The 13,129-nt window shown below is 45.1% G+C and overlaps 1 protein-coding gene across 2 annotated transcripts in view; it reads left to right on the forward strand.

Moving 5' to 3' along the window:
- Positions 1-13,129, forward strand: part of LOC139060764 (acid sphingomyelinase-like phosphodiesterase 3b) — a 94,124-nt gene that overhangs the window by 29,211 nt on the left and 51,784 nt on the right. The gene's annotated exons all lie outside the window — the stretch shown is intronic.

Below are 13,129 nucleotides of genomic sequence, written 5' to 3' on the forward strand. Positions count from 1 at the left end.
CTTAGAAGTTACTGTACAATAGTTCTGTTTCCTTGAAAGCAAGCCATTTGTAAAACTCAGACCTGTCCCTAAGTTAGGAAGCATTTCGTGAGATTAATTTGAGGCAGCCACCTACACAACTAATATCAACAGCTGGAAGCTAGCACTAACAGATGGTGCCAGTAAGTATGGCAACAAAAGCACTCTGACAGTGTGTTTGTGCTTTCTATAAAACCTGAATGGGTCCTACTGTTCCTGCTGCCCAAGCCAGTCAGATCACTCTTAACGAATATTTTTTCCATGGGGATTCGAACCAAGACTACAAAGCCAGCTGTGTGCACACACTAGGTGGGGATGGCTGATGGTGAAGAGAATGACATGACAAGTGTCCAGCTTCAGTGGGAAAACATTTTGCCGGGGCACGAGAGCAGATTCCGTCGTCAAAAGTTGTGGGGTACAGGACCACAAAAAGGACAATGCACTGTAGACAGAGTGCAGACGCCACCACCAACACCGCACTATGGACCCTGCACTATTCGGTTCCCTTCTGCAATGCATCAAGTCGATGCCTCTTCGAAGAAACTTTGGAGTGCTTTTTTCTCGCATACTTGTTCTGTGAAGCCAAGGTACGACTTCTGTACGTTAGACCTTGACCTGCATAGCGCAGCATTTGATGATAAAGGGCAAAACACAAATTATTTGTCCCTTGCCACTTTCGTCACAAACACAACGAAAACGGCCCACAAAGAACAAAGAGAAAGGGTGCAAACACACAAAAAGGACTGAATGCATGCATATAAAGTAAGAGTTCATTCTAGACGACCAGATTTCTATACATAGAAAATGATACTATAATAATAATCTGCTCAATACTTTTATAAAAGATAAAGGCAAGTACAAAATAGAACAAAGCAAATTAACAAGGCGTATCAGACATGCGCCAGCGCATCCCGTATAGGCTATAACAATTCTCCCAGACTACAGGGCTGAAGTGCCCGGGCGTGCCTTACAGAGACGGTGTAAAGCCTAATCAGTCACAGTGCACTGATCACTCTTGTACAGGACCCTGAAATTAATTGCTATATAACATTTCCAAATCAATAATATACCTTTCATTTTCATCTCTCTTCTGACGCTCTCACTGGCTCCAAAAGTAAAAAAGCCATAGCAGAACATCTTGTAAAAGCTCAAAGTAACTCCGTTCTCTCTTGTCAGCGACCATCTCTCTCCTATCTTGACTAATGTAGTGCAGTCATAAGAACAAGCTAGAGTACCAAGCAACAAAAAGGCCACTGAAAGAATGAAGCCTCAACCACGTGGAACAATTTTTGTGCCATCAAGCCATGTTGCATATACTAGTATTGTGTCGCCCAGAGTTGACACAATCTTTGATAATACATAAACTGATTCTTTTTAACAGTGGCTGCGATATACTAAGTTAAATCCGGTTAACCGGCACTGACAAATGTTGGACAGCACGATGCTGACTTGATGCACAAAAATTCTACGCATGCTTGCAGCTTTATACATAAAATGATCAATACGTGCACATAAATAAAGCACATGAGAAAAAAAAAAGCTCTGAGAAAGTGCCACAAGTGGACACAGCTATGCCATGGCTAAAAGCCGTTCTTAGCTATAAAGAAGATTTCAGTGTCCTCACAAAACTACATGTTGAACACCTGAAGAGTGCGTGACATAGACAAGAAAGAATTCGAGAAATACACTGAGACCCCAAAAAATTCTTTGTTTACTAGCACCGGTGTACGTAGTATAGGAAAAGCTGCCCACATACCTACGGAGGAGACACTGAAAGCAGCCATTGCATACGGGCCCGGGCGCCTGACTAGACAGCGTTTACAAAATGAACTCTCGCAGTGACCTTTCCTGCAGTGTGGCTATGAAAGATGGTCTGTCCCAAACATTCCTTTGGTGCACATAGGAAACATAATACAGGGCTGCCACTATCGAAGGTGCACAATCCCAACATGAAAGCAAACACGGTGACCAATTTTTTATGCCATGTCGTGTTGATGCACAGCCTATAGTTATAAAGGCACACCAAAGGCAAATATGAAGTTGTATAGCTAGAGTAATGGATCACACTTCTGAAGACCTCTCAGCATTGGTCATGTGCCCAAGAGGTGACATAGTTGCTGAAAAAAGAATATCGTATTTGAAGGCAGTATGTCTCTTTCTCAAATTAATTATGGGTTTTCAATGTCCTAAGGCAACATAGTGGCCAACACAGGAGGCACAATGGAGGGCTCTGAATTAATCTGAACCAACTGGGAACATCTATTTGTAAAACCTTAGCACCAAGCTGGAATCAATGCATTACTTTTAGGAAACATATTTCTGAATGCATTTTTTGAAAAGGACCTAATATGAAAAGAGATATTATAATGAGTGCAATGTTCACTTTCCCCACTCCCCGCTCAACTCATCAGTTTCTCTCAACTGAAATGGTGCTAATAGCAATGCCCTGCATGTTGCTCCTCCCCCCCCCCCTTTCTTGCTCCACGATGTGCTATATTAACTCTGCGAGTTTGGCACCTAACAAAGATGTCGCAGTAATACAGGGGCGGCGACAGGATGGGTCAGACAGATGCACAGGTGTGCAGCGATGAGCAGTGGTTGAACAAGAGGTGTCACTGAAGCCAGCATTTCAATAAAGGGACTTGTCTTTGTCAGGGCAGCAATAGTCGCTGTCCCAACAAACACAGTCCCTTAGTCAGTTGGCTCCAGCAACACTCCTCGTTCAACTACTGCTCATCACTTCAAGCCTCCATCTTCCTGCAAGTTTTGTCTTGTTGGGAGAAAGCAGGTGAAATTATCAGAGACTGTAGGTTCTCTGCTGCATGTAGTGGAAGAAATTTGGCTCGCATATCTGCGGTGGCACTGTCTACAGACGGGAAACTTTTTCTTACTGCGTTCTAAAAGCATTTCAGTACATCTTTAACATGCACACAAAGCTTGGTACACGAGTTTCTGCACTGCACCCTCACGGGAATATGAACGTTGCCGAGAGGAGTTTGCAACCTCACGGTGGATCCTCCTTCAATTCGAACAGCTCTAAAAGGCAGGGGAAAGCACTACACCATTAATTTGCCAATGTAGGGCACTGTCCTTGTGCTGCACTGGCAATTTTGGAAGTCATGCTTTGCTGGGTGCTGCTGTCCTCGGCGAATCAACCACAGGGTGCCACACTGATAAACAGGACCTACTGATTGGTCTGAAAAGGCTCCAATAGAGCTCTGCAGTAAAACTAAATTAGGCAAACTGAATTTTATTTGATGTCCAAATCCAATGAAATTTGCTTTTTTGCTAGCTCTTAACAAAGTGCTTCCAGCATAGTTATTGTTGGTTGAAACTTGGCTGCTTAAATGGACATAGCTGTCTTTAAAGTGGTGACATTTAGCCTCGCCTGTATTTACATCACCTTCTGATTTACCGAAGCTCCATTAAAGGCAACAATAATGCTTTTGTCATTTTAGACCACCAATTAGCCTTTTATCTTGACAAAACTTTTGCTTTTTATCATTATCAGCCTATTTTAATTCCACTACAGGCCAAACCTCTCTTCTAGTGATCTGCCATTACTCTTGTTCTACTTCAGCCGTCCTTGCCTAAACATTCTGGCTTTTCGTGTCCCTTGAAAGCAATGGATATAAGTACTGTACAGTGAACAGTTAAAAAACATAAGCGCACAGCTCACAGATTTAGAGTGTGCTAGCTGTGGGTGCAACAGAAGCAATGTCGATGCACTGAGTTCATGGGAAGAAAGCAATGTTGCTAACTGCACGCTGTCTGCTGTAAAAGTGGGAACTTCTAGACTTGACAAAGGAAAATTCAGACACTTGCTTTGTGTTTGTGAGCTCGCTGAACAATTGACTGCATTATATACTGTTGCTGCTTCCTTGATAACACCCTGGGGAACTGATAAGCGCTAGCTCTCCAGTTCACTATTCCTGCCTGATTGAACAATGGTCAGTGCTGCAATTCACTGGGGCAAAATTGCGAAGTAGGCAAGCGAACCTGGCTGTTTGATTGCACTGCCATATTTCCTCACATAATGAGTTCCCTCTTGCTATAAGTAATAAAGAAAACTCTCTTCCCTCCCTCACATATAGATCACTATCCACATGTTTGCCATTGTAAGCAATCATCTGTCCCAATAAGTAGCTGTGTGGCATTTCCTGATGTGTTAGCTGTAACAGGCCATGTAAATTATACTGCACTGAGCACTGTGGTAACCTGACAAACAGGACCTAGGTGGTAGCACCATGACATCATTTGCAGGGTATATTATTTTTTTTGCTGCTTGTCTCAATGATGCACTTTTACAATTTTGCCATCACCTTGGTAGCATAATGGCTTAGCATGCAAGTAATACCAATGGCTTTATTCTGAAAGAATGGTGACCATTCCACATGGTGACCATTCCACATGGTGACCATTCCACATGGTTCCACAGCAGACGCTGTCCATGCGCCTGCTGTAGGATACCTCAAACTGCTGACAGCAGAGGAGCTGCAACAGGTACTCCATGGGCCAAAGATAGGCAAATTTCTTTTCGAGTAAGCAAGGAATCTCCTAAAAGAAAGCTGTGCTGTGTCACTAACATGATCAGAATCATGTGTTGACTACAGCAAGTGGAGTCAAGATGGCTTTATTTACTGAGCCTTAGCCCCATATTTGGAAATGTGTCTTAACTTGAAGCTTGTGTTTCACTTGGTTGAAGTAACGCCAGACACAGACACATGAAAAGAAATGCAATGAGCATCTTGGGCACGTTCATGCCAGGCTTCATCTAGATCGAGCCAAGCATGGGTTTCATGGGCGCATTTTTTAATACACAGGTTACTGGACTTCTTGCATGATGCAGGGTTGCATTGATAGTTGTCCAACTGAGGCCTTTGCCCACTGCAGGGCAAAGGCCTCTCCCATACTTCTCCAACTACCCCAGTCATGTATAAATTGTGGCCATGTCGTGCCTGCAAACTTCTTAATCTCATCCGCCCACCTAACTTTCTGCCGCCCCCTGCTATGCTTCCCTTCCCTCGGAATCCACTCCGTAACCCTTAATGATTATTGGTTATCTTCCCTCCTCATTACATGTCCTGCCCATGCCCATTTCTTTTTCTTGATTTCAACTAAGATGTCATTAACTCGCGTTTGTTCCCTCAGCCAATCTGCTATTTTCTTATCCCTTAACGTTACACCCATCATTCTTTCCATAGCTCGTTGCGTCGTCCTCAATTTAAGTAGAACATTTTTCGTAAGCCTCCAGGTTTCCGCCCCATACGCGAGTACTGGTAAGACACAGTTGTTATACACTTTTCTCTTCATAGCTATAAGTTCTTTATTCTAGTATTTTTTCTATGTAAGGCAGCCCTCCTTGAGGAAGGAAATTCTGGTGGAACTCATGTCACAATGACTGTCAATGTCTAGCTGCAGAAGAGAAGGGCAAATCATAGCTGATGGCTTCTCAAGCCACTCGTTTTAACATAAGCTGAGCAGTTGTTTTACCTGGCCAAGGGCCAAGAGATGGTAGCACCCTTTCCCCCAGGCATTTGGACATGTCCCTAAAGTTACTGACACGCAATTACAAATGAACTCGCACATAAAAGGATGACATTTACCAGGTACAAAATGCTCACAAGGCATCTTAATTTGATACTAAAATTGGTGATGAAATGTGGGCTTGGTGTTATCGAAATAATTGAGTCGTCATGACACTTGGCAAAAATCCACTGATGTCGTTTATAAATACGGATTGGTATCATGGTGTTGCCTATAAAAAAATAAACAAGAGTGCTGTTCAAGTTGATTCTAGCTGTGCTGGCATGTGGTGTCTGCAGTAGTCATAAGAACAGGCCCAGCCACTGTATTGTGGCGTCACGAGGCATCCACCCCCTAGGTGTTGAAACTGAAACTGACTTGCAGAAACTAGTATTCTGCAGTAAGTTATCTAGGTGGATTTAAACTTGGCAGTATTTGTTCAACGGTGAGGAGTGCTTAAACTTTTGTATAATAAAAGAAAAAGAAAGAAGGTAGTAGTATATGTAATGTCAGTACTCTTTTAACCCCACAACACCCAGAGTATAATTTCTGATACACTCGCGGCACTTCCAAATTCCAACTTAGCCCTTTTAGCAGTGGCATAGCCAGATATGTAATTTGGTAGGGGGGGGGGGGGGGGGGGAGTCCACCGACAACTACCACTCCTTCCCCTTCTCCATCTCTTTCTCTCATATTTGTGTGTGTGTGTGCATTCTTCCATCCACACACACACACACACACACACACACACACACACACACACACACACACACACACACACACACACACACACACACACACACACACACACACACACACACACACACACACACACGGAAGAATGCAAACATTATACTAATCCACAAAAAGGGCGATGTTAAAGAGCTGAAACATTAGGCCCATTAGCTTACTCCCTGTATTATATAAAAATATTTACCGAAATAATCTCCAATAGAATAAGGGCAACACTGGACTTTAGTCAACTAAGGGAGCATGCTGGCTTCAGGAAAGGATACTCTACGATGGATCACATCCATGTCATCAATCCTGCTTGAAGCCCTTGTGAAACTTATGGCATCTGTTGTTCGCAGTAAAATGAAGGCCAGTAGCTCTGAGAGATTTCAAAGTGTTGTGTCTCCTGACATCCATTTATTCTGAAAACTGCAGAGACGTTTAGTTAGGATGGGCTCTCCTCAGCAAGCAACACGTGTTAAGACAGGGTAGATGAGTTACAGCTAGGTGTCTAGCCATGGCTGTCTGATGTTGGGCGACCGAAGGCAATGGAACGCTACTACTATAGACACGGGAAACCAGATAAAGTTAAGTTCTAGGTATGACGACATGAGAGAGAGAGAGAAGTGTTTCGCTGTGAAAAGGAAAGATTGGCGCTTACTTCTGCAGCCCTTGAAGCACGGCTCAGTGCCACACGAAAGCCACCTCCTCCCCCTTTGGACTTTCCCTTTCATCCCTGTTGCTCTTTCGGAGCCCACCTCCTGAAACTTTTTGTTCGTTGTGATGTCCAATAACGTTATCGCAAAGAGTGACAGACGAATGTACGAAGTAAAAAATAAAGAAAAAGTCTGTTTCGTCCAAAAGGCGAAGCATCAATTGCAATAGCAAATTAAGCAACGTAAGCGCGGGAGCAGCAGCGATCAAATTGACCTTCGTGCTGTCTCTCATTTCAATGTGAACTAAATGTCGAAAGCACAGCACATACAGAGCTACTGGCACTGGGCGCACACTTTGTTCACATCGCAGATGGCTTGCAAGATACGGTGACTCCGCGACCGCGCCGTTAACAGCAGCCACCGGAGTAGAACCCCCCCTTTCCCTCGCACCCCCCTGTGCCTCACGTGCAAAAGACGGCGCCCTTCTCCCTACCTCGAGCGTGTGCAAGATATTGAGCTGCAATCGACAAACTCTTGCAGGTCAGTTGTCAGCTCGTGTCGACATAGTAAAAGTCAGTTTTATACGCCAGATTTTTACAAAGATAGCTGCTAATTTTGTCCGCTGTAGCCGATAGTTCGTTGTAGCACGGTCCATTAAAATTGAACTTCATTGCATTAACAAAATAGGCAGACCAAACTAAGGTTGAAATATGGTCCGTTATAGGTGAAAGTCTTTTATATGCGGGTCCATTATAACGACTGCAGACTATTTTCAATTCTTGCGTACAGCTAGTGTGTAATGTACAGTCATTCATTCATAAACATGCGAGTATAATTGGTTTGAGTTCTTCAACACCAATTATTTTGTGAACTGGTTCAAGAAACCCTGTCCACAAATCTCTTTTGTCGCATATTAGCGTGCCCATATGTTTGCTAAAAACATAGCCTTTTGTAATAAATGCAATCTCCCAATTTTACATAATATTTGTGGTAAAAGAAAAGCATTATGCGAGTAAAAATACGGTGTGAACTAAAGGCATCAGGAGCTCTACAATGTAAAATATGAAAAGTAGGCTGTTGAGAACAAAGCAGAACAGGCAACAAAACGATGAAAGATTGGGTGAGTTAGCACACTTGCATATAGTAGTAGTAGTATAAAACTTTTATTTAAAAAAAGAAAAAAAAAATCACATTCAGGTCCAGTGGGTGGGTCCCTCAGTCCAGGGCCCCACTGGCGATCGCGGCACGCCGGGCTTGGTCGAGAAGGGCCAATTGGTCCTCCCGCACCGTGCTGGCTAGCCACACCTCCCACTGCCTACTGTTGGAGTTTTGCCCCATAAGGGGTGATTGGATTTCTTGTGGCCGACTCTGGCATGACCATGTGATATGGTCAAGAGATGGCCGCCCTCCGCACCAAGGGCAAGTGTTGGGATACCGGGTGGGGTGTATGTGGTGTAGTAGGAGTAGGTGTGGGTATGTACGGGTTTGTAGTCGGCGCCAGTCCCGCATTTGCGCTGAGTCCAAGGATGTGTCTGGAAAGCTATATTGTTGCCTTCCTCGTCTCTGTGCCTCTAAGATATCTTTTGCTGCGATCGGGGATTCTACGAGAGTGCGTTCCGTCGCTCGGATGCTATATTCTCGAGCGAGGCGGTCTGCCCTCTCGTTACCCGTCACTCCGGCGTGCGCCGGACACCACGTAATAGCGTGGTGTTCCGTGAGATTTCTTCCTAGGATTTTGATGGTGAGTTTGGGCAGGGTGCCTGCCATGAAAAGGCGACATGCCGACTGCGAGTCGGTTAGTACTACCGCAGAACGTGCTCTATTTTCAGCGTCACGTATAGCCAGAGCCACCGCAGTAGCCTCTGCTGTGGCCACCGACCCTGTTCTGACTGTTGCGGAAATAGTAGTTTGTGCGTTTGTGGCTACCACAGTGAAAGTTTTGCTATCCTGTTTGCACGCGTCCGTGTAATAAACCTCCGGATTTCTACCGAACCTGCGTTCGAGTGTCCTGGCCCGTGCAAGGCGCCGTTGTCTGTGGTATTTCTCGCTCATGTTTTTAGGGATTGGGGACACAGAGATCTGGGCTCATATGTTCGGTGGGAGGAGTTCTGTTTGGTCGTTACAATGTGCCGGTCTGAGTGGATACCCTAATCGACAAAGAAGTGTTCGACCTTGCTTCGTGGAATTGAGCCTTTCTCGTTGTGCAATCAGTGTTGCAGCCACGAGTTCTTCAAATGTGTTGCTAATACCCATTGCATTAAAAAGGGTCGTGCTAGTGCAAAGCGGTAGACCAAGCGCCGCCTTATAAGCTGAGCGTATAAGGGCGTTTATTTTAGTTACCTCTGAGTTTGATACTTTTTGGAAAGGAAGGCCAAAGGTTACACGGCTTATGATAAATGCCTGTACGAGCCTTATCGTCTCTTCCTCCTTGAAGCCTTTTCTGTTTCTTGCTACTCTATTTATCATCCTAGACACGCTGTTAACCGTTTTCCGGAGATTTGCGATCGTGTGCCCTACTGCTCCATTTTCCTGTATCCATAGTCCGAGTATTCGAGCTTTAGATACCTCCTGTATTGTTTGACCTCCCAGAGCAAGCTTTATCGGAAGTCTATCGTCCTTTCGTGTATAAGGCGCTCTTACTCGGATTAGTTCGGACTTCTCCGGGGCGCAATTCATGCCAGCTTTTGTTACATGATCCTCAACAATGCTAATTGCCTTCTGGAGGGTTTCCTGACGTTCCCCTAAAGAACCCTTTGCGGTCCAGAGAGTTACGTCGTCCGCGTAAATCGCATGTCCTAAGTTTGGGATCCCTTGTAGTTTCACCGCTAGTCCTTTCATCCCTATATTGAAGAGTAGCGGTGAAAGAATTGAACCTTGCGGCGTTCCTCTTTTGGGGGTCTGTAGAACATCTGAGCGGGTGGATCCTAGCCCTATCGTGGCGGTGCGGTTGTCTAGAAAGGATTTTATGTATTCATAAGTGCGCTGTCCGCAGTTCATGTTCGATAGTTCCGTTAAAATGCTTTCGTGCGAGATGGTATCGAAAGCTTTTTTGATATCTAATGCCACTATGAATCTGTCTGCATTTCCTCTCTCTGTGTTTAATACTTCTTTCAGTAGGAGAAACACGTCCTGTACCGACATATGCTGTCTAAAGCCGAACATAGTTTCCGGGTAAAGGTTGCTGTTTTCTATGTACCTAGTGAGTCTCATCTGTATAACCTTCTCAAAGAGTTTACCCAGACATGAGGTAAGGGATATGGGTCGGAGGTTTTTCATGTCCCTAGGTTTCCCTGGTTTCGGTATTAGAATTATCTCTGCATGCTTCCATGCCTGTGGGATTTGACCTCCTTCAGTCCATACATGTTTGTTAAAAAGATCTGTTAGCCCTGTTAAAGCATTGAGGCTAAGATTGCGAATCATGGCGTTTGTTATTTTGTCCGGTCCAGGTGCCGTATTTTTCTTGAAAGTTTGCGCTGCCGCAAAAACCTCTGCCACCGATATAGAGGCATCTAGTTCCTCATTGTTCTCTCCTAAATATGTGGGAGTATCATGGTTTTGCATGGAATTTGCTCCTATATACATGTCTTCTAGTGTGTCTAGGAGATGGGTGTCAGCGTCTTGAAAGTCGCATTCAAGTAATCGCAGATCTCGGTTCGTCGCTGTTTTTGTACTTGCAGGATCTATCATGCTTCTCAAAATGGCCCATGTATTTTTTGTGTGTAAGGTTCCTTGTAGAGATTCACAAAATTGGCGCCAATTATTGTTTTCTAGTGTTTGTGCATAAGCATTAGCCTCCTGTGTTAGTTGAGCTATACGTATTGTGAGCTTTCTATTTAATCTTTGTCTTTTCCATCGTCTCGTCAGGCTTCTGCGTGCTTCCCATAAGTGTATGAGGCGGCTGTCTACTGCTGTTATATCCGATGTTGTAGCAATCTCCCTCGTTGCGCTTTCGTGCGTTTCGCGTATTTGCTCCACCCAGGTTTCAATATCTTCTGTGAAAATGAGCTGCTCTTGTTTATCTCGATATACAGTCCAGTCTGTAATGCAAGCCCTCCCTATGGAGCGACGGATTTTGGGGGAATTGATACCTATCGAGACAATGTTATGGTCACTGCCCAAATTTTCCTCCAAATTTGTCCACCGCGTCTCCCCTGGATGGCTCGAGAAAGCTAGATCTGGGGTTGTATCCGCCACTACACTATTGCCTAAACGTGTGTAACACCCCGGTATTGTAATGAGTTCTAACCCGTATCGATCTGTCGTCTCAACTAGTGATTTCCCCTTCACTGAGTCTTTGTTGTAAGCCCAGGCGGAGTGTGGTGCATTGAAGTCACCAACCACTAGCAGCTTGTCTTTTCGCTCCATGTCTGATATTGCATGACTTAGTAGGGTATCGAAGCATGGTGCTCGCTCTCGAGGAGGACTATATATATTTACGATTACAGTCTTGGCTTTATTCCTTTTGCATGGCCACACCGTTAGTATTTGATGCTGTGTGTCGTGCTGTGGCATATACGTGACGCTGAGGGCCAGGTCTTTTCTCGCAAAGCTGGCGACCCTAGGATAATCAGGATTGGAATACGTCTCGTATCCTTTTAGTTTTTGTGTAATTTGCCCAATTTCTTGTAGGCATATAATGTCGGGTAGGACTGGCGCTGACTGTATATATTGTGCAAGGGCAGCATGTTTGTTACGTAATGTACAGCAATTCCATTGCCATACCTCAAGGTTTTCAATGTTTCTGTGTGTCGTGTCAGCCATGAATGGTACTATCGCTATCCGTCGTCTCTATCACTTTAGGACGACGGGTAGGAGCTCCTGGGCTATCATTAAGGCGTTTTCGTGTGGTTACTTTGATGCAGCTTAGGGAGTCGTCTACGTGTCTCTTAAGAGCACGCAGTTCTGCGAACATCATCTGTACTTGATGTGTGATTGTTTCCAGCTGCTTTCCTATGGGCTCTTCTGGTGTTGGTGTGGGTTTACTAACATGTGTTGTAGACGCTTCGTTTGTTTTGTTTGCGAGGTCGTGCATTGTTTGCTTAAGGGCAGCCATCTCTTTCTTCAGTTCTGCCAGACTGGCTTTTAGTGATCTATTTTCTTCTATAAGTTTCTGATCCGCGACCGATTTGTGATTCGTATGATGTTGTGCAGTGGGAGCTGCAACTTGCGCCCAGCTTACCTTTGGTGCCGCCATTTGTGGTTGGCCAATGGTTTCCCTGGACTGAGGGTGTTGAGGTGTTGCGTTCTTCATCTTGGACTTCTCTGGTCCCCGCCTGGTTTCTTGACGATGTACTTCCGGGAAATTTTCCTGGTCGAAGGGAATAGATCCTTCCGTGGTATATCCGTGCTCTTCTTCCTCCGACTCGAACCACCTTTGTTTACGCTTGAGGCTGCATTCCTTTGATGGCTTCCACTGTTGGCGTCCTGACGACGGTTCTGGTCGGCGAACCTGTTTTAGACGCTTTCTGCAGCTTCGGTCCCCCGTTAGGTGGGCTTCACCGCACGAGGCACACTTCGGGTTACATTCGTGTCCGTCTGCAGGATCTTCCGTTCCACAAATCCTACACACACACAGTTCCGTGACCCACCCTTTGACATGTTTTGCAGACTTGCACTGTATTTCGATACGGATAGCAGGCCATTTCGCCTCCCTCGTAGTACACATATCTTGGTACTACGTTTCCGAAGAATACAATGACGGCACTCTTAGTGTCCCCCAGCATTCGTGCGTGAGCGACTTCCACATTTAGCGTGCGCACTCTGATTTTCGATTTAAGGACGTCTGAGGGCGTATGTGGGGCGAGTCCGTCGATTACCCCCCGAACTGCTCCGTCCCCCAGAGCTACATACGCTTTCACCGCATGGGGTTTTCCATTTATCTTGAGTGATGTAATCTGGCGCAATGTGTTTGCGACTTCCTTTTCTGGGGTTGAAACAATTACAATGTTCGGTCCAGGCTTAATAAGTAGCAGAAACTGCTCACCTTGGATCTTTTCATTGCAAGCCTCTATAATAGCACGGGCCAACACGGGAGTTGTAATTGCTCGAAGCGGGAGTCCTTGATGCGGTCTCACAATGACCTTGAAATCGTCCTTTGGTAAGGGTGGTAGTTTCTTCCCGTTGCGTCGCGGGCGAAATCTTGGCTTGTCTGCGTTCTTTGGAGATTCGTTCTTCCGGTGCTCCTGCGCACGTTCTCT

This window comes from Dermacentor albipictus, chromosome 6 (genome assembly GCF_038994185.2).
Source record: "Dermacentor albipictus isolate Rhodes 1998 colony chromosome 6, USDA_Dalb.pri_finalv2, whole genome shotgun sequence".
Lineage (NCBI taxonomy): Eukaryota > Metazoa > Arthropoda > Arachnida > Ixodida > Ixodidae > Dermacentor > Dermacentor albipictus.